Genomic DNA, 22,561 nt, shown 5'->3' with positions numbered 1-22,561 from the left:
TTTTTCTGACCATTCAAGTAATAAAATGTTCTATCGGGGCCTCCAAGTTGCACAGTTCTCGGGGGTACCATTTGCATTGTAATCTTTGTAAATGAGTCTCCTGGAGCCCAGCTCCGATAAATTATAATGGGAATGGTGCCGCTGGAGTTTTGCAACACGGCCTTGAGTCCTAGGGTCATTTGAATATCAAAATCATAGTTTTAATTTAGTATTTAGGTTTTGTGTAATATATTAAAGAATACTTTGCTCTTCCTTCAGTTAAGACTTCTCCTCCCCACCCCACCTTCATCCCACGGCCTGGCTACAGGCATGCCAGCAGTCTTCCGGGAAGAGTATGCTATAAACCTTGCTCAACTCCTAGGGTTGTACAGTTGGGAGGAGGGTGGAAAGGTGGCCCCTCTGATTGCCCTGGCCCTCAGCCTAACTCACCACATGCAGCAGTGCCTCATCTTCAGTTGGTCACCCTAGTGCCCCTTGGCTTCTCCCTTGCAGCAGTTTTCCCAAAGTCCCTTTCTCCTAGGTCGTTGTCAACTCTCTCGGTGTCAACCATCCTGTTGGAGAGGATACCTTTTTAAGTGACCCCAGGCAGATGTTTATACCACTATTTTTCATCTAGTCCCTGGAATTCCCATACTTTTGACCCATTACTAGAGGAGAGTGCAGTACCTTCCTAGTCACCCACCTATGTCCTGCTGTCATAGGTGGCTTTTGCAGATACAGGTGAGGGTCAGACGTTATTACCTTGTGCCCATCAGTCAGGACTGGGATTACTGTGAAGCTAGTGAGGCACTCACCTTGAGTGCAGAATTAAAGAGAGTACCAAAAAACTCAGCAGTCAAGGTAAACAATATTTTAATGAAATATTTTTAAAGTAAATATTAATGCAAAAAAGCATGATGAACAAGATATCAAAACTTTAAATAAAGACAGGATTAGTACAGGAGATGCTTACTGAGTTCTGTGACTGTCTTGAGGTGCATTGCAAACAAGCCTCATCATTGTTCCCCCATAGCACTTCTCTCTTTCCAATGAAGTATTCCTCAAAAAATTTTCTCGGGCTTCCCTGGTGGTACAGTGGTTGAGAGTCTGCCTGCTGATGCAGGGGACACGGATTCGTGCCCCGGTCCGGGAAGATCCCACATGCCGCGGAGCGGCTGGGCCCGTGAGCCATGGCCGCTGAGCCTGCGCGTCCGGAGCCTGTGCTCTGCAACGGGAGAGGCTGCAACAGTGAGAGGCCCTCGTACCGCAAAAAAAAAAAAAAAAAAAAAATTCTCAGTTGCCATCATTTTTTATATCTGTGTTGAAATTTAGTCTCTGTGTTCTAACAGCTCACTTTGAAATGTGTTTTTGTATATTGTTGCATCAGTCAAAATTTCCAGTTTAAATTATAGTTATCCATCTATCCATTCATTTAATGGGCTTTTGTATGAAGGAGAATAAAAACAATCTTCAAATGCTAATGATTAATTCATTTTAAGAGATGATTAAACTAATGACTGTTAAATGGAAATGTTTACAGTTACAAAGGGAATACCAAATTGATCTGCCTCACCAAGTAGGCCGTGAGATAGATTTGTAAAATTAAAGGGATCTGCAATGCATTCTACTTTCCTGTTAGGAATGTCCCATAAAACATTTTCATGTTACCAACTCCTCTATTCTGCTTATCTGTGTAGAGTTAGCCCTTGTGAGCTGTTTTGAAACAGCTCATTTCATGGTTTCTGATTGGTTTGTCAATGTAAATAGAGATCTTCAGAAGTAGAGTGATGAGCCTGATCTTGTTCAGAGAAAAATTAAGGGCCCTTCAAGCTAGTGGATTGTCAGTTCCTTTGTAAGGAGTGTTTTTATTACCCTTCAGCTGCCTTAGAGGTAGTTGTTAACAAAGGATTAACTCAAACTTTGTATCAAGGAGTGCAGATATATATGTCATTGTAGGCATTGAGATTTTTTTTTTGAAATTTATTTTCAAAGCTTTTTTTTTTTTTAAAGCTGATGGATTAAAGGGGTAATTTAATCAGTAAACATTTGTTATCTGTTTATTTAGCTTACTTCATACAGAGCAATTGGCTCCATTGATTTTGAGTGGTCAAAGACAATTCTCTAAAATCAATTCAGTCACCTTCAGCCTATTTGTGTAACCAGGTACAAATTAGTGAGTTTCCTTCTTGAGTCCAACTGCAGTGTATTGTTCTGTAAAGTGTCCAGTTGTCTGCTCTAGTTGCCTTGGTCAATTGAATGACCCTGCTCCATAAGCACAGCCTATAGTGCATTTGGCTTAATATATTAAATAAACTAAACTGTAACATGCTGGCCATAGAAACTAGGACTTTATAGAACCATTCCTGCTTGGAAGAGCATAATTGGGGTTTGAATTAATTATAATCCAAAAAGTTGTCTTAGCCCAAGGCGTATGACCTCTGAGACCCCAAATGCCAAAATCTTACTATGTAAAAATGATCCATATAATAAAAAAACAAACACATAAGTTGAATTGAATTTCACACCAGGATGTTTTCCTAAAATATACTGTCTAAAGGGTTCTTGCAAATCAGTTCCTGCTGCTATATAAATGGCCATATTTAAATCTAATCACAATATCCCTCCTGCAGTGAAAGGCTTATTTGTTCAAAAAATGATTTAGGGCCCAATGACACCAGGGAGTCTGTGGTCCTGTTGCTGCATGTGAGCAGAAGGTCAGTGAAAATGAAGAATGAACACATACTATAAAGTCCACATTTCTAACAGAACATTTTGCAAAGAATAAAATGGGAATTCAAGAAACATGTACGTTTACTTAATATTTTTATTAACATTAGCACTGATATGAAAATATATTTCACATGTATAGTACAAACAGTAACCAAATAAATCCCGTTTTAGCCCCTTCTAGTTTAAAAAGTAGAGTGGTACTGCAGCAGGCCTATCCCATTAGTGCTCACTATTCCTGAAAAGCACTAATGGCATCTGCTGTAAGCACCTGACGTGCTTTGCCTTCAGGCTTTCCTCTGGTCACAGAAATATGCTTAGCCCCTGCAAATATGGTATGCTGGAAGTGCCAGAGGATCAAGGCCACCAGGAGCAGCCCTCAACTAATAATGGACGGAGGTGGTAAATAAATATCTAAGCTTCCTTGCCCCTCAGGTAGGATGACCTTGAGATATATTCTATACAGTCTCCAAGAGGTCCCAGTGAAACTGAGCCTTGGTTGTTCATGGTAATAATCTGCTTATTAACTCACCCTTTATAACTTCCTACCTTTCCTTTCCCATCTCACTTCTCTACTCCTTTACCAGTGTTTCCTGGGATAGTCTCCCAAATAAGCTACAGTTGACCCTTGAACAACACAGGGTTAGGGGTGCAGACTCTCTGCACGGTCAAAAATTCACACATATAGCTTATATTGGCACTCCGTATTTGCAGTTCCTCCATATTCGCGGTTCCTCCATATCCCTGGTTCCACATCCACAGATTCAACCAACCTTGGATCATATAGCACTATAATATGTACTGTGGAGAAAGATCCATGTGTAAGTGGACCCACACAGTTCAAACTCATGTTTTTCAAGGGTCAACTGTAATTACACCCAAATTCTTGCATCAGAGTTTGCTCCTGGGGTATTCTGACAATCACCAGTACTGTTGAAGCTCCTCATCTTCATCCCGAATTTCAACTCTGTCTCTCCCCAACCAAGGCTAACTACTACTTCGATTTTCTTTAATGTTGTTTGAACTGACTAAATTTATTTCATACTATTCACATTCTTTTGCAGTTTTTTAAAACTAACCATTATGTTTCTAAGATTCATTCATGAGTTACTTCTGGATTTTTGCCATTATGCCAATGCTACTGTAAATATTTCTGCACATCTCTCCTGGTACACATGTCAAGAGTTTACCTAGGAGCAAAACTGTTTAGTCATAGAATCTGCATTTTCATTTTTTTTTAAAGTCACATTTCCTAGTAAAGACAGTAGATTTAATACATAAGTCCAATTTTATTTTCTTTCAAAACCCAACTAAAGCTTTTCAAAAATCCATAGAGATGGGGAAAAGAGAAGATGAGACAATATCAATGCAAGTTTTAAATCTGGAAAGTAGATGGTAAGTGGCAAATTAGAACTGAGAAAGCCAAATCTAGGATGGGGTGAGGGGCAGTGGATGGGAATCAGGGAACCAACTTAATTTATACTGCAGAATCTTCAAAAGGCTCCATGATTGGTACCTCTGGAAGATGGGATAAAAGGGGTTAGCTGAAATATAGTGAATTGATTGAATAGATTAGAATATACATATAGATAGAATATACATATTACATATGTTATATCATATGTCCTATATATTGTTTTATTACATATATACTGTATATTATTATAATTAAATTGTTGTCTTAAAACTTTTCTCATGAAGAAGATATCAGCTTCAGACAGATTTACAATGAATTATAACAAACTTCTAAAGGAAAAATAGTTATTGATGAGAATGCGGCCTAAGGGAACTTTTACATACACTGTTTTAGGGAAGGTAGATTGATATTTCACTTTGAAAAAGTATTCAGTATTATATTTCCCCGTTTTAAAATATACTTTAAAGTTTTTTTTAATCCAGCTTTTGTATGCATATTTTATCCTCCAGCAGCATATTTTTTCTTTGTCTCTTTCATATATTTTCTTATTTATTTGTTTGTTTGTTTGTTTTTATTTTTGTCTGCATTGGGTCTTCGTTGCTGCATGCAGCTTTCTCTAGTTGTGGTGAGCGGGGGCTACTCTTCGTTGTGGCGCGCATGCTTCTCATTGCAATGGCTTCTCTTGTTGTGGAACACGGGCTCAGTGGTTGTGGCTCGCGGGCTCTAGAGCGCAGGCTCAGTAGTTGTGGCGCATGGGCTTAGTTGCTCCGCGGCATGTGGGATCTTCCGGGACCAGGGCTCGAATCCGTGTCCCCTGCATTGGCAGGCGGATTCTTAACCACTGCACCACCAGGGAAGCCCCTCATACATTTTCTGAGATATTTCTTTATCACTTAACTCTTCTACTAAGTATTTCATTTCTTCCATCACATTTTTAATTTCCAAGAGCTGTTTTTTTGGTTCTCTGTTTAATTTTTCATGGCATCCTGGTTTTTTTTTTCCCAGAGATACATATATTCTCTTATATCTGAGGATATTAATTATAGATATATTCCTGTTTTGATTTTTGAGGTTTTATACTTCCCACATATATCTAAAATCATTTCATCTATTTGTTTTGCTCTCTATATTTCATATTAGAGTTTTTTTCTCAAATGTCTCCTTGATTAAATGTTCATTTTTAGAGGCCTGGTGAGCTTGCCAACCGTGAACTCCCTGTAGGGTGACCTGGGTGGGCCATTTCTTGGGAAAAGTGCCATGTAGTTTTCTTTAGGTCTTTCCACATGGGCTGGTCAGCTCCCACAGAGAAGACTCTTCCAAAATCTTGTGTAGAAAGTCAGGGCTTGGGACTTCCCTGGTGGCAGAGTGGTTAAGAATCCGCCTGCCAATGCAGGGTACATGGGTTTGAGCCCTGCTCTGGGAAGATCCCACATGCCTTGGAGCAACTAAGCCCGTGCACCACAACTACTGAGCCTGCATTCTAGAGCCCATGAGCCACAATTACTGAGCCCGCGTGCCACAACTACTGAAGCCCACGTGCCTAGAGCCCGTGCTCCGCAACAAGAGAAGCCACTGCAGTGAGAAGCCTGCACACCACAATGAAGAGTAGCCCCTGCTCGCCGCAACTAGAGGAAGCCCATGCACAGCAACAAAGACCCAACACAGCCAAAAATAAATAAATTAATTAATTAATTAAAAAAAAAAGAAAAAGAAAGTCAGGGCTTGGCTCCTAGTGTTCTAAAACGAGAATTGGGTGGGTCTCTCAATATTTAATAGGCACACATTCAATCAATCTTCCTGTTTCTTCACGTTTTTTGTATCTCAATTGTGTCTAGTATCCCTCAGTCAAGAGTTCTTCTGTTTACCCTCTCCGTAGAATAATTCTGCTGGCTGTGAGAGGCAATTACTCATGGGTGTGGTATAGAGAAGGCGATTTGGGAATTTATCTGCTTCTTTAAAAGCTTTCAGTCATGCCCTTCTTTCACGGTGGCTGCTGTACTTATCCATTTTTCTTTTAAAATTTGGCAAAGAAATACTAAAAGATTCTCCAGTGGGTCATGGGGATACCAAACATATTCCTTCCTCCTCCTATTGTGTAAGAGCAACCCTTCCTTCTGATACTTGGGGTCGATTACTCCTGCTAGGATGGTGACTTCTTGCCTTGTCTTGGTCTCTTGGGAAACAGGATTCCTAACTTGCTGAAGCCAGAGTTGAAGGAGTGGGAAGTGATGGCAAAATGGCAACGTCTACTTTTACTCTTTATTTCCCAGCACCGGATATTCTACCTATTGATGATAGAGTCTCATATAATGTTTATTAATAAGTATACTATACCCTGGAGACTGATCCCCACCCTTGCAGTGTATGCATACCTTTATTTCCTTAGGAGAAATTCATAAAGTGTATTTATTTGGCCAAATGGCCGCAGTAAAATCAGCTCTCATACAGATGAGGGTAAGTGTTCCTACGTCTAGGCCATGACAGAACACACTGGGCTGCCTACAAATGCCCACCACCCCCTTTCCATTCCAAATTGTTTACTCTGCCTGGTAAGCAGTACCCTGGGTTAGTGCTGTGCAGGAACCCTGCCATAGGGGACTGGATTCTATCATGGAGTTGTCCTGGCATATAGATTATTAAGGGAAGGGTATTATTGTAGGTGACAAATACAAACTGAAGTATTAGGTAATAACTTCACTATTCTGTAATAGTGAAGAATAGTGAAAATCTCCAATGGGGAATGATAGATATATACCCCAGGAAAAGAGTCTGTTTCTACAAGAAGTTAGTTTGGCCAGCTTGAAAATGGGAAAACAAACTTCATGGGAAACGGTTCTTATGACTTAGGCAATCACAAATGAATGATTAACTGGCCGAAATCTCATTGATGATTATGACTGTATTGTATATCAAGCTTGATCAGGGGAAGTAAGAGAGCACTTAGGGGATTGTGCTGAAATAAGCAGATTGCAGCAAATGCTCTTTGGTTACCGTTGCAATAAAAAGCTCATTCACCTCAGCCTTTTTTTTTTCCCTTGCGTAAGAGATTAAAAAAAAAAAAAGATGATGGATTTCTGTTTAACTGGGATGTGTGGGAGTGATTTGGAGGAAGGAGGTTTGGATGTAGAAAGAGGAGTAGACAGCACACATTCGGATCATCCATGAGAAGGACTCCCAGCTCAGCTGCCTTTGATCTCCAGTGCCCTCTGAGATAGTAGAAGTGCATAGTGACTCTTCTCTCTGGACAGGATAATTAGGATGTGTGTTTGCAGGCCAAGAAAGATGGCACAGGTGAGATATACACTGTACTCGCCATTGATCTGTGGGCCACAGCTCACACAGGAAGGCGTGAGGTGGCCTCTCAGAGACAGGTGATTAGCCCATTGGGTCACTTCTCCTGTCACAGCACAGTAGTGACAAGAGCAGGAACTTTGAAGCCAGACCTGAGTTCATATTCTAGCTATGTCACTTGCAAGCTGTGTGCCTTTGAGTAGGTAACCTTTCTCTGCCTTGTTTTCATTTCTGAAAACTGGGGACAAAATTATCTACTTAATAAGATTGTTGTAAGGATAAAATGAGTTAATGTATGGAAAGGGCCTGGCACATCGTTGCTGCTCAATAAACGTTCACCTCCTTCCCTCCACTCTGCTAGAAGGCCTTTCTGTAACACCAAGAATTGTCCTCTGGTAATTCTATAGGAAAGGCCTCTTTAGTGTGAAATCATCTGCCAGTTGTGCCCAGGACACAGACTTCACAGCTCTTCAGAGCCCTCTAAGGGGCAGGGCTCAGGCCAGAAAGATACTTCACTTTACCTGCAGCAGGATGGTCCTGAGGACCTCCACCCTTGCCAAGGTAGAGCTCTCTTTCTCTGGGTAGTTGGGACGGCCCCATCCTCATCTGGAGTTTACCCTGGGTTTTGAAGAGCCTGTAAACTAGAGCAGCTAGGAAGGCCTAGGGCTGAGCAGGAGATCAGCACCCCCCCTCAGATTTTGGCTTCTGATGAAAGCACCACTGGCTTCACCTCCTCTCCTAAATCTCCTTTGAAATGCTTGTGTCTCTGATAGACTTGGAACAGACTGCATGCTCAGGGATGCTTTTTTCCCAGGTCTTCTGCCAGGGCCTTCTTCAAAGCTGGACTGATCCCTTGGTTCTGGTAATGCACAGTGACTGTCAAGACTTGTGGGGCGGAAGCTGGCAGAAATCTTTGCCCTCCCAAATTGCTCCTGGATGTTGATCCAAGCCATCTGGACATATTTAGATGATAAATCAGAAAGAGCACCTTTGCCCTCTTCTCCCAGATCTAGAAACAATGGGGAGAATTATCGGTAAGCAGTATCCGTAAAATATGAAATGTCAGCTCTCCCTTTGCCCATCTCAGCCTATGACATGCCACATCCAATTTGTCTTTGTTCCAACTGTGAGAGGACTTAATTTCATCATCCTGGCCTTTGGCAGTTAAGTGTTCTCCAAAGACATGATCTATGCTAATCTTTCAAAGTCCTGCTTAAGCAATTGTAGATAATACAGGAGGAGAGGAAACCTTGGAAACCATCATGATTATCCTACTTCTGCCCTGCTGAAACTCAATCCAAACTCCCCATGTTTTGACTTCTCTCTTTCCTACATAGATGGAATATGTTATGCTTTTGTTAAGATGAAAAATCCAAATAATTAGAGAGTGAACAAAGTTTCAGTGAGTTTGCTGTTTCAGATTTCTCTTGAATAAAACTGTTACTTTAATCATTAAATCATTGCTTAAATGGCTTTGTTTGGAGATGTCTTATTTCTCTTTAACCTTGGGATTGTTAGCAGTTAGAAGAAAAGAGCAGTGTCTTAGATCGGTGGTTCTCAGACTTCAGCGTACATCAGAATAAAATGGAGGGCTAATAAAAAACTCAGATTGCTCAGCCTGACCCTCTGTAGGTCAGGCATAGGGCTCAAGAATTTGCATCAATGCTGATTGATGATGTTGGTGGTCCAGGAACCACAGCATGCTGGTGATGCTGATGCTGGTGGTCCAGGAACCACACTTTGAAAATTACTGATTTATATAATAAAAACCTGACCATTTGGAACCTTAGAGAGTGGAATTATTTTGTAATGCAAAGTATACCAGATTTGATATGGGTTCAATTGGCAACTTTGCAAATTATAAAAGGTGAAACAACTGAGTCTCTCAGACTCAGTTTCATCATCTGATAATCAGGAATGAAAATAATGCCTGCATCACAGAATTGCTATAAAGGTGAGATAAGCTCATGTATGTGAAAGAGCTTGGTAAATGGCAAAACACAATCTAAGTTTAATTCATCCTAGATATACTTTTAATAGTCAACTTTTATCTTAAAAATGAAAGCTTTTATTTTAACTTCTGGGATAGAAGTCTTTCATTGTTACCATCATAATAACAGTGACAATAATATTGATAGAAGTCTACTAGTCTACTCATTGCACTTTCTGTACTGGGCACTTAACACATTTTCTTTATGTCTTTCAAAAACCTCATAAAATCTACTTTATCATGTAAATTCTTTGCCTATCTAAAAGGAGTATACTGGACAGAATTTAAATTTTTCTTGAGGCCTCAGGGCAGGGCAGCCTCCTTGGGTGTGTGAGGCCCCTGTCTATATAAGCAATATGACTAAAAATGTATTACATGTGGTACACCCATACCATGGAATATTATTCAGAACTAAAAAGAAATGGGCTAGCAAGCCAAGAATAGACATGGAAGAAACTTAGCTGTATATTACTAAGTGGAAGAAACCAATTTGAAAAGGTTACATAGTATGTGATTCCAACCATGTGACATTCTGGAAAAGGCAAAACTGTGAAGACAGTAAAAAAAAAAAAAAAAAAAAATCAGTGGTTGCCAGGGGCTGAGGGAGGGGAGAGGGATGAATAGGTAGGACACACAGGGTTTTTAGGGCAGTGGAACTACTTTGTATGATACCATAGTGATGGATACAAGCAGGGACTATATGTGAAATCTCTGTATGTTCCTCTCAATTTTGTTGTGAAACTAAAATGCTCTAAAAAATAGTCTTTAAATTGAAAAAAAAAAGATAAGTGGTTGTCAGGTGTTGGGGGAGATGAATAGGCAGAGGACAGAGGATTTTTAGGGCAGTGAAATTACTGTTTGATACTGCAATGATAGATGCTTGTCATTATACATTTGTCCAAACCCATAGAATGTACAACACCAAGAGTGAACCCTAATGTAAACTTTGGACTTTATGTGGCAATGATGTGTCAATGTTGGTTCATCACCTGTAACAAATGAACCACTCTGGTAAGGGAAGTTGATGGTGGGGGAGACTGTGCGTGGGTGGGTATGGGGGTATCTGGGAAGTCTGTACTTTCTGTTCAATTTTGCTGTGAACCCCAAACTGCTCTATTTCCTTTGCGTGTGTGTGCGTGTTTTATTGACGTATAGTTGCTGTATGGTATTATATAAGTTACAGGTGTACAATATAGTGATTCACAATATTCAAAGGTTATACTTCATTTATAGTTATTATAAAATACTGGCTATATTACCCGTGTTGTATATCCTTGTAGCCTATTTTATACCTAATAGTTTGCACTCTTACTCCCCCACCCCTATAGTGCCTCTCCCCTACTCCCCACTGGTATCCACTAGTTGCTTCTCTTTGAGTCTGCTTCTTTTTTTGTTATATTCACTAGTTTGTTGTATTTTTTAGATTCCACATATAAGTGATAGCATACGGTATTTGTCTTTGTCTGACATTTCAGTCAGCATAATGCCTTCCAAGTCCATCCATGTTGCTGCAGATGGCAAAATTTCATTCTTTTTTATAGCTGAGTAATATTCCATTGTATATGTGTGTGTATATATACGCACACCACATCTTCTTTATCCATTCATCCATTGATGGATGCTTAGGTTGCTTCCATATCTTAGCAATTATAAATAATGCTGCTGTGAACATTGGGGTGTGTGTATCTTTTTTTGAATTACTGTTTTTGTGTTTTTTTGGATATATACCCAGGAGTGGAATTGCTGGGTCATATGGTGGTTCTATTTTTAGTTTTTTGAGAAACCTTCATGCGGTTTTCACAGTGGCTGCACTAGTTTACATTCCCACCAACAGCATATGAGCGTTCTCTTTTCTCCACATCCTTGCCAACATTTGTTATTTGTTTTCTTTTTGATGATAGCCATTCTGACAGGTGTGAAGTGATATCTCATTGTGGTTTTGATTTGCATTTCCCTGGTGATTAGCAGTGTTGAGCATCTTTTCATGTGTCTGTTGGCCATCTGCATTTCCTCTTTCAAAAAATGTCTGTTTAGGTCTTCTGCCCATTTCTTAATCAGGTTGTTTGTTTTTTTTTGATGTTGAGTTGTATGAGCCATTTATATATGCTGGATATTAATCCCTTATTGATCATATAATTTGCAAATACTTCCTCCCATTTAGTAGGTTGTCTTTTCATTTTGTTGATAGTTTCCTTTGCTGTGCCAAAGCTTTTAAGTAGGTCCCATTTGGTTTTTTTTTGCTTTGATTTCCATTATTCTAGGAGATAGATCCAAAAAAATATTGCTGCGATTTATGTCAAAGAGTGTTCTGCTTATGTTTTCCTCTAGGTGTTTTATAGTATCCAGTCTTACATTTAGGTCTTTAATCCATTTTGAGTTTATTTTTATGTATGGTGTTAAAGAATATTCTAATTTCACTTTTTTTAACATGTAGCTGTCCAGTTTTCCCAACACCATTTATTGAAGAGACTGTCTTTCTCCCATTGGATAGTCTTGCCTCCTTTGTTGTTGATTAATTGACCATAGGTGCATGGGTTTATTTCTGGGCTTTCTATCCTGTTCCATTGACCTGTATGTTTGTTTTAGTGCCAGTACCATACTGTTTTGATGACTGCAGCTTTGTAGTATAGTCTGAAGTCAGGGAGCCTGATTTCCTCCAGCTCTGTTTTTCTTTCTCAAGATTGCTTTGGCTATTTGGTGTCTTTTGTGTCACCATACAAATTTTAAGATTTTTTGTTCTAGTTCTGTGAGAAATGCCAATGGTAATTTGATAGGGGATGCCTTGAATCTATAGATTGCCTTGGGTAGAATAATCATTTTGACAATATTGATTCTTCCAATCCAAGAACATGGTATATCTTTCCATCTGTTTGTGTCAGCTTTGATTTCTTTCATTAGCACCTTATAGTTTTCTGTATACAGGTCTTTTGCCTCCTTAGGTAGGTTTATTCCTAGGTATTATATTCCTTTGGATGCAGTGGTAAATGGGATTGTTTCCTTAATTTCTATTTCTTTTAGTTTGTTGTTAGTATATAGAAATGCAAAATATTTCTATGTATTAATTTTTTATCCTGCAGCTTTACTGAATTCATTGGTGAGCTCTAGTAGATTTCTGGTGGCATCTTTAGGATTTTCTATGTGTCGTATCATGTCATCTGCAAACAGTGACAGTTTTACTTCTTCCTTTCCAATTTGGATTTCTTTTATTTCTTTTATTGTATCGCTATAAACTTCCCTCTTAGACTGCTTTTGCTGCGTCCCATAGGTTTTGAATTGTTGCGTTTTCATTTTCATTTGTCTGTTGGTATTTTTTAAAAATTTATTTATTTTATATATTTTATTTTTGACTGTGTTGGGTCTTCATTGCTGTGCGCGGGCTTTCTCTAGTTGTGGTGAGTGGGGGCTACTCTTTGTTGCAGTGCATGGGCTTCTCATCGCGGTGGCTTCTCTTGTTGTGGCTCATGGGCTCTAGAGCACAGCCTCAGTAGTTGTGGCGCAGGGGTTTAGTTGCTCCACAGCATGTGGGATCTTCCCGGACCAGGGCTCAAACCCATGTCCCCTGCATTGGCAGGCGGATTCTTAACCAGTGTGTCACCATGGAAGCCCCCTCTCTTGGTATTTTTTAATTTCCTTTTTGATTTCTTTGATGCATTGCTTGTTTAGTGGCATATTGTTTAGCCTCCATGTGTCTGTGTTTTTTTTGCAGTTTTTTTTCTTGTAGTTGATTTCTAGTCTCATAGTGTTGTGATTGGAAAAGATGCTTGATAAGATTTCAATTTTCTTCAATTTTAACAAGGCTTGTTTTGTTGCCCAGCATGTGATCTATCCTGGAGAATGTTCCATGTGCACTTGGAAAGAGTGTGTATTCTGTTGCTTTTGGATGGAATGCTGTCTATATATCAGTTAAGTTCATTTGGTCTAATGTGTCATTTAAGGACTGTGCTTCCTTACTGATTTTCTGTCTGCATGATCTTTCCTTGATGTAAGTGGAGTATTAATGTCCCCTACTATTCTTGTGTTACTGTCAGTTTCTCCTTTATGTCCATTAATATTTGCCTTATATATTTGGGTGCTCCTCTCTTGGATGCATATGTATTTACAATTGTTGTATCTTCTTCTTGGATTGATCCCTTGATCATGATGTAGTGTCCTTTGTCTCTTGTAGCAGTCTTTATCTTAAAGTCTCTTTTGTCTGATATAAGTATTGCTACTCTGGCTTTCAGTTGATTTCCATTTGCATGGAATACCTTTTTCCATTCCCTCACTTTCAGTCTGTGTATGTCTCTAGATCTGAAGTGAGTCTCTTGTAGGCAACATGTATATGGGTCTTGCTTTTGTATCCATTCAGCCACTCTGTGTCTTTTGGTTGGAGTATTCAGTTCATTTACATTTAAGGTAATTATCTATATGTAGTCATTATTGCCTTTTTTTTTGGGTTTTTTTTTTTTTTTGCGATACGCGGGCCTCTCACTGTGTGGCCTCTCCCGTTGCGGAGCACAGGCTCCGGACGCGCAGGCTCAGCGGCCATGGCTCACGGGCCCAGCCACTCCGCGGCATGTGGGATCTTCCCAGACCGGGGCACGAACCCGTGTCCCCTGCATCGGCAGGCGGACTCTCAACCACTGCGCCACCAGGGAAGCCCCATTATTGCCTTTTTATCAATTGTTTTAGATTTGTTTTTGTAGGTCTTTTTTTCCCCTTATTTTCCTCTTCTCTTGGGATTTGATGACTATCTTCAGTGTTATTTTGGATTCCTTTTTCTTTTTTGTGTGCATATATAATTATAGATGTTTGGTTTGTGTTTACTGTGAGGTTTTTGTATAGTAATCTCTCTCTCTCTCTCTCTCTCTCTCTCCCTCCCTCTCTCTCTCTCTCTCTCTCTCTCTCTCTCTCTCTCTCTATATATATATATATACACATGATTGTTTTAAGTTGCTGACCTCTTAATTTCAAAGCAAGCTGGCTAAGAACAAAGCAACTAGTGAAAATGAAAGAGGTCTAGAGCCCGAGGCTTAGCATGTGTTCTTTTTTCTTCATTTTTACATCTTTATTGGAGTATAATTGCTTTACAGTGTTGTGTTAGTTTCTGCTGTATAACAAAGTGAATCAGCTATATGTATACATATATCCCCAGGTTTCAGTTTTTTTTTTTTAACATCAAATGCATTTTAAAACCCTGCATTTGTATTCTCCTCCCTTCATGATTACTGTTTTTGATATCATATTTTACATCTCATTGTTCTGTATATCCCTTAATTGCTTATTGTGGATATAGATGATTTTACTACTTTTGTCTTAACCTCCCTACTAGCTTTGTGTGTAGGTGATTTCCTAGCTTTACTGTGTGTTTGCCTTTACCAGTGAGCTTTCTCATTTTGTAATTTTCTTGTTTCTAGTTGTGGCCTTTTCTTTTTCACCTATAAAATTTCCTTTAATTGGTTGTAGAGCTGGTTTGGTAGTTCTGAACTCTTTTAGCTTTTGCTTGTCTGTAAAGCTTTTGATTTCTTCCTCAAATTTGAAGGAGAACCTTGCTGGGTAGAGTATTCTTGGTTGTAGGTTTTCCCCTGTCATCACTTTAAATATATCATGCCACTCCCTTCTGGTCTGCAGAGTTTCTGCTGAAAAATCAGCTGATAGCCTTATGGGAGTTCCCTTTATGTTATTTGTTGGTTTTTTTTGTCCCTTGCTGCTTTTAATATTCTCTCCTTATCTTTAAATTTTGCCATTTTAATTATGTTGTGTGTTGCTCTATTCCTCTTCATGTTAATCCTGTATGGGACTCTCTGCGCTTTCTGGTTTTGGGCAACTGTTTCCATTCCCAGATTAGGGAAGTTTTCAGCTATTATGTCTTCTATATTCTCAGCACCTTTCTCTTTCTCTTCTCCTTGGAGTCCTATAATACAGACATCAGTGGGCTTGATGTTGTCCCAGAGGTCTCTTAAACTGTCCTCATTTCTCTTCATTCTTTTTTCTTTTTTCTGTTCAGTGGCAGTGATTTCCTCTACTCTGTCTTCCAACTTGCTGATGTGTTCCTCTGTATCATTTAGTCTACTGTTGATTCCTTCTAGTGTATTTTTCATTTCTATTATTGTTTTCTTCACCTCTGTTTGGTTGTTCTTTATATTTTCTAACTCTTTGTTAAAAATTTCTAACTTCTTGCTCTGTGCATCCATTCTTCTCCCGAGTTCTTTGATCATCTTTACATCTGAACTCTTTCTTGGGTAGGTTGTCTGTCTCCACTTCACTTAGTTCTTCTTCTGGGGTTTTATCTTGTTCGTTCGTCTGGAACATAGTCCTCTGCTGCCTCATTTTGTTTAAGTTGCTATTTATATTTTTATGTATGTGGTAGGTTAGTTATGTTTCTCAACCTTGGAGAAGTGGCCTTCTGTAGGAGATGCCCTATGCCTCACAACAGCACACTCCCCTCTTGTCACTCAAGCTATATGCTCTAGGGGTTCCCCCTAAGAGGGCTGTGTGGGTCCTTCTGTTTTGATGGGCTGACTATGTGGGTGGTCTTACAGGTTTGGGTGACCCCCAGCCTGGTTGGTTGCCAGGCCCTGCCTCATGTGGATGTTGCTGGCTGCTAGTTAGTGTGGCCTGGTCATGAGGCGGCTGGCTGCAGAACCCTAGGAGGCCCTGGGGCTAGTCCTGGCTCACTGGTGGGTGGAGTCTGGGTCCAGAAGACTCCAGGGCTGGTGCCAACTCATTGGTGGATAAAGCCAGGTCCTGGGGTTAGTGCCAGATTACTGGCAGGCAGAGCCAGGTCCTGAAGTTGCTGCAGGGCCCAGAAATCCTGGAGCTGGTGTCAGGTCACTGGGGCAGAGGCGGGGGTGGGGGGTGGGGGGCACCAGTTCCTGACACAGTTGGGTATGGGGTCTGGGGAAGCTTGTGCTGGCCTGCTAGTGGGCACAGCCAGGGCCTGGCTTGTCCCAGGGTGGGGTCTGGCCTGCTGTGGGTAGGCTGTGTCCACAGGTTGTGTGAGTGTGGTTTTCTTGTGTCTCATGTCTGCCCCCTGATGGTTGAGGCTGGTCTAGAGGCTAATACAGGCTTCCTGGAGGGCACGGTCAGTACCTGCCCACTGGTGGATGGAGCTGGGTCTTGGCCCTCTGATGGGCAGGGCCATGTGTAGGGGAGTGTCAAGAGATGGCTATGGGCTCAGGAAGTCTTTAGGAAGCCTGTCTGCTGATGGGTGGGGCTGTGTTCCTGCCCTGTTAGTTGTTTGACCTGAGGTGTCCAAGCACTGGTGCCCTAAAGGCTGTTGGGTAAGGCCAGGTTTTGGCACTAATGAGCTAGAGGGAGGATCCCAAAATGGCGGCCACCAGCAGGCAGGTCCGTGTGGTAGAAGGAGCTCCCCAGTGTGGCTGCCGCCAATGTCTGTGTCCCCAGGGTGAGCCTCAGCCACCCCTGCCTATCCGGGAGACTCTCCAAGACCAGCAGGTAGGTCTGGCCCTGGATCCTATCAAATTACTGCTTTTACCCTGGGTCCTGGTGTGAGAGTTTATGTGTACCTTTTAAGAATGAAGTCTCTATTTCCCCCAGTCCTGTGGGGCTCCTGAAATTAAGCCCCACTGACCTTCAACACCAAATCCTCTGGGGGCTCATTTTTCCAGTGCAGGATCCCTGGGCTGGTGAGCCCAACAGAACTCTCACTCCTGTGGGACAACCTCTGCTGTATAATTATTCTCCAGTTTGTGGGTTGCCCACCTAGGGCTATGGGACTTGGTTATATCATGAGTCCACCCCTCCTACCTGTCTCACTGTGGTTCCTGCTTTATGTCTTTAGCTGTAGAAGATCTTTTTTGGTAGGTGCAGTCTTTTTCATCAGTGATTGTTCTGCAATTAGTTGTGGTTTTTGTGTGCTCATGAGAGGTGATCTCAGGGTCTTTCTACTCTGCTATCTTGGCCAATCCTCTTCCAACCCAAAACTGCTCTGAAAAATGATCTATTAGAAGAACACACCAAAAATGTATTACATAATTCGTGAGTCCATGTGAGAGTGACTGTGTTAGACAGAATAATGGCCCCCAAAGATGTTCACATCCTAACCCCTGGAACCTGTGACTATGCCACTTTGCATGGCTAATGGAGCTTTGCAGATATGATTGTTAAGCATTTTCAAATAGGAAGCTCATCCTGGATTATCTGTGTGGGCCACATGTAATCATAAGGATCCTTATAAGAGGGAGACAGGAGTGTTAGAGAAGACAATGTGAGGATGGAAGCGGGGGTCAGGGGGAGTGTGTGTATGTGTGACTGTGAGAGAGGAGTGCTTTGAAGATGTTATGCTGTTGGCTTTGAAGATGGAGGAAGAGGTCATCAACTAAGCAGTGCAGGCAGCCTCTGAAAGCTCAAAAAGGCAAGGAAATGGCCTCTAGATGGAATGTAGCCTTGCTAGCACATTTTAGACTTTTGATAGCCTGAATTATAAGATAATAAATTTGTGTTAAGTCAGTACATTTGTGGTAATTTGCTACACCAGCAGTAGGAAAGTAATATCATGTTTTTTCAATGAAAATTTAAGAAACTGAATACAGAAGAGATAAGTACATATTTCATTACCATGTAAAAATCAATTCATGTTGATAGTGTTCAATTTCAGGAACCACCTGCTTGTATTCTTTACTGTCAAATGTGTTCTTTGTCTCTAACTTCAAAACTCCCACTGACAGAAGAAAATAGTGACTGTTATACTCACAATGCTGTGGTCTTTAAAACCAGTTTGTACAAAAATAGTGTAGATCTTCTTGCCTCTGCAGTTCCCTAATACCATTTATTTTTATTGGTTATATGATTACTCATGACGCTGCCTCATTCATTGTGCTGCCTGTGAATACTCGCTTCCAATGACTCAAAGTTTGTTCGTGTGCTTCAGTGCTGATTATCACAGATGCAAGTCTTAAACAGGATAGGCGGGAAAAAAATGTGAATGATAAGTTCTGGTCGTGTGAAATTTACTTTTCAGAATTTTCTAATATAAAATAGAACAACATATCTTCCAACTATGCTTCTCTCGAATTCTTTAGTGAATTCACTTTCACTGCATTCCTAAAATGGGATCTCTTTCAGTGTTGACTTCACTCCTGCCTTCTATACAGCCACCAGCAGGAAGGAGAGAGGAGGAAGATGTTCTTATTTGCACATTCTCTGTGCTCTCAAAGGGCACAGCTTACAAGCAGACCCAGGAAAGCGCTGATTTACCACATTCATCAGACACAGGAGAGGACATTGATTGAAAAGACCCATTGGTATGAGCAAGTCTCTAAACCCTAACAGGAGGTAGGCATAGCTCTCCAAGAACATCATGGCGACAGTGGCTCGTATGGAGCTTTGTGGAGGTGGTCCTGTAAATAAGTTCCTTTGGAGAGCATGCTGTGGTCAGATGGGTTTACTGACACTCCCTGCCTTGACCCCCACCCCTCTGTAGGCTATACCTTAGGACAGCACACATACTGAACACACTTACCTAGGATTTTCAACTTGCACTGGATCAGGGTAGAAAGAAACAAATCCCCAGTGTTTACTGTTTTTATTAGATTAATCACACCCGTTTTAGGACTGTGGACTGATGGCTGTCACCCTCCAGTCACATATCTGACTGGATTAAGGGTGGAACAGGAGACCAAGAGTGCCATTTTAGGGGTCTCCCTTCATTTGGAAACACAAGAGTGAGGAGTCAATGATTCCTCCCCACCACCTCTATCAAAGAGTTCTGTTGCCTGAATTTCTTGGGTATATGATCGTACAGTCTTGTGGCTTCTGACTTTGTACACTGTGAATTGTTTCCTCATGTATTTTGCAATTACGAATTTTTCTTTAGTGGCATTATTTCTGTGGAAATTTCATGGGCCTATTTGAGGCTGTGTTCTTCCAAAGACATTTTGCCTTTGCTTTTGCCAGTTGTTCAGGGATATTACCTGCCTGAGACTTCTTTTTCTGCTATTTATCAATAACTTGGGTAGTCCTGCATCACATTCAAACCCCAAATCTGTGTTAATGTGAGGATGGACTCAATGTTACAATTTTTTTTTTTAAACCAGAGCTCAGATTAAGACAGGCATGCTTCCTTCAGTTGTCCTGTGTCTCTGAGTGAATTTAACCCCCTCCCCTTTCTACATGTTGAGAGCACAGCTTTCAGAGTTTTCAGTCTTTCTTGGAGGGCCATTCCCCAAGTGCTTCACTGGATCTCAAGACCATGTTTCCTGGTCTGATTTAAAACCCCTTCATTATATAGATCTGCAAATATTCCCAGGCCTGACATAGTATCAGCTCACATGCTTGCTGATTGGATTTTTAATTTGCTTTATTTTGGCCTGTGGGGATTTCTCTTATTTTCTTAAAAGCTCAAATATACATTTAAAGGACATTAGCTGGAGTATAATATATAAAAATACTGAATCATCATGTTGTACACCTGAAACTAACATAATATTGTAAATCAACTACCTTCAATTTAAAAAAAAATGACATTTGCTTTATTTTATATAACATTCATAAGTATTCATAATATTTGTAAATATATTTTTAACCCTTATCATTTAAAAATATAAAATTTATAATTATTTAAATAAATTGTGAGAAGGCTTTCAAGTTCTCAAGTTTGCTACTTCTAGGTCTTCACATGTTTTCTTCTGCCTAGGAATACTCTTCTTCCTTTTCACTTAGCTATAAACCAGTTGTCACACACTTAAAGAACCATCTGTAAACCCTCCACTCCCATCCTCAGTGCATAGACATGGCTGTCTCTTTGCCCTGGTGTGTAGCCTCCTCTGGACTAGATGCTTTGTGAGACCATGCCTATTAGTTTACCCCAGCCTGACACTCAGGAGAGAATCAAGTATTTATGAATGAATGAATGTCTTCTGTTTGCTTATTTTTATTTTTAAATGTAAATCTTGTCTTTTCCACAAGATCATTGGCCTCTAGCCTTTGTGAATTTTCCTTGGCTCCTAGCAATATGGTAAAACTCCTTGGGAGTAACTCCACCAGTGGTTATCAATTTATGAATTAAAGCCTGGTAACTAATTTTTCACAATAGAAAACAAATATTCTTACCCCAAATTGTTTTATTCAGTTTTTTTTTTCCATCTTAAAATTCAGCTCTTTTCCAACTGAGAATTTCTAAAAGTGCTGTTTTGAGTTTTCTGTTGTCCTTCATTGGAATTACCTCCTCCTTTCTTTATAAAAAATTCAATTTTATGTCAAATGGGAAAGGAGAGAAGTCTAGTCTTTCACTCAGTGTTTGTTGAGTACCTTCAAAGTACAAGACAGAGTACAGAGATGCTGGTGGGAGGGCTGTGTGATTCAGGTAGGTGTTCTTAGAGCAGGGGAGAATCAAGTATGTTTGAAGCCCTTATGAATGGAGCCAGAACAGAAAAACAGAAGCAGAGGTTTAAGAAACAGAGGAAATAATGATAGGACATGGTCCTGCCTTCATACACTCCTCCAAGTGCATTACTCATTCTAACAGACTTGGTAGAGCACCCTTAGTAACTACTTCTGTTGGCTTTTCTGGAGAGAGAGCAGCTGTAGCCGAGGTAGTTGTTGAGCATGTTTTATACTTTTTCTCCTTGGTCAGGGTACATCAGCGAGATCAGGGAATTCGTGATTTTCAGAGAGCTGGTTGGTAAAGGGGGAAGCTAGTGTCTTAGAGGAATATATGCTGGATTGGCGTCATATAAAGCCTAAAAAACACTCCTGTTGGGTAGGGGAAACAGTGATATGAAGTGAAATATGGCTCTAAAAGTAATATAGGGGATATTAACGTTTAAAGCTATTGTGATAGTTCATGTTCATTCCTTTTTTCTCCCCCTTAGCCATGCAGTCTTGTCCCTTAAATTCACTTAGAAAGATGAATCCTAGAATGTGCCATTGGGATTCTGTCAGATGGCTGAGTCAACTCAGTTCCTGAATATTTACACACCACACACATACACACACATGCACGCTCATACGTACACTTAAAATGAGGCAAACACGCCATTTAATTAGATTTCTTTTGATTCAAATAATTATTTTGATTCCATTCATAATTCTTGTGGATGTTTATTTTGAAAAAATGGGTTGTAAATTAGAAACATAGAGTCTTTCTCCTGCAAAGGCTGAATATAGCTTAAAATCAAGGAATATTCTCTGCATGTTCAAAGTGTTTGTTAATTTGTTATATGCCTTAAAAAAACAGAAAATTATATACTGACATTTGCATATATCAAATATATCCCTGTTTGCTGAGAAGGCAGCACAGCGGATAGCAAGAATGTGGGTTCAAGAGAGTTGTCAAATGCCTCCCTTTTCTACAAGAAGGGATGATGTCTCTGTGGATGGAATATTGAGTATCAATCAGAGAGACTTCAGGTGATCAGTTATTGTTTGGGGAAAATCTTAAAGAAATGATGCTGAACAAAGGAAAGTAAGCAAATCTTAATTCCCCATTGATTTTTTCCATTTGTTTTTCTTTAGCTGGTAAAAATCTTTAAAAAAGCAGTTTTATTCATTGTTTGTACCCAGTAAGATTACTTCTTTAAATACAGCTGAAACTGGCGCACTCTAGTGATCAGAAGGTCTAAAATATTGTTTTACATGAGCTTTCATTTTACTTTTGCCTTTAGCTTTGTGAATTAGGCATAGCCTAGATATTCTGCTCCACGTGAAGAGGGCTTGTCTAGTGGCAAAAAAGTAAATAACGAGTCAGAAATCTTGCATTTAATTATACCTCCATGCCTCTAGACTAGCAGCACTGAAGCACGGTGGTACCTGGGATCCTGTGATGGCACGGCATTAGCTATTACTAGATGAACTAAAGGAACGTTAACTCTAAAATCCCAAACAAAACCAGATCTGCTGGGTGTGGGAAATCTTGTATCTAATGCTTCTAGGTAGCCCATTTGATCCACTAAGAGTGGATTTGGGACCTTTTACTATTAAAATTCAAAAAGAGAATTAAGTGGAATAAATACCTGCTTTCAAACTAGACAGATCTGGGATCAAATCCAGCTCATGCCATTTGGCAAGTATTTAATTCCTAAGCCTTAGCTCCGCATGCAACCTGAGGATGGTAACAATCATCACCCTCTATAGAATTGTTAGGGACTTGAGAAGTGGTGAGGTGTATGGAAAATGTTGCCCTCAAACTGGTAGCAAAGAATATTAACAAGAAGACT

At 40.2% G+C, this 22,561-nt stretch overlaps 1 protein-coding gene across 25 annotated transcripts in view; it reads left to right on the top strand.

The window, feature by feature from the left end:
- USP53 (ubiquitin specific peptidase 53) overlaps positions 1 to 22,561 on the top strand; it is a 203,953-nt gene that overhangs the window by 112,937 nt on the left and 68,455 nt on the right. The gene's annotated exons all lie outside the window — the stretch shown is intronic.

This window comes from Tursiops truncatus, chromosome 5, assembly GCF_011762595.2.
Source record: "Tursiops truncatus isolate mTurTru1 chromosome 5, mTurTru1.mat.Y, whole genome shotgun sequence".
Taxonomy (NCBI): Eukaryota; Metazoa; Chordata; class Mammalia; order Artiodactyla; family Delphinidae; genus Tursiops; species Tursiops truncatus.
This window is presented reverse-complemented; position numbering and strand designations above follow the sequence as displayed.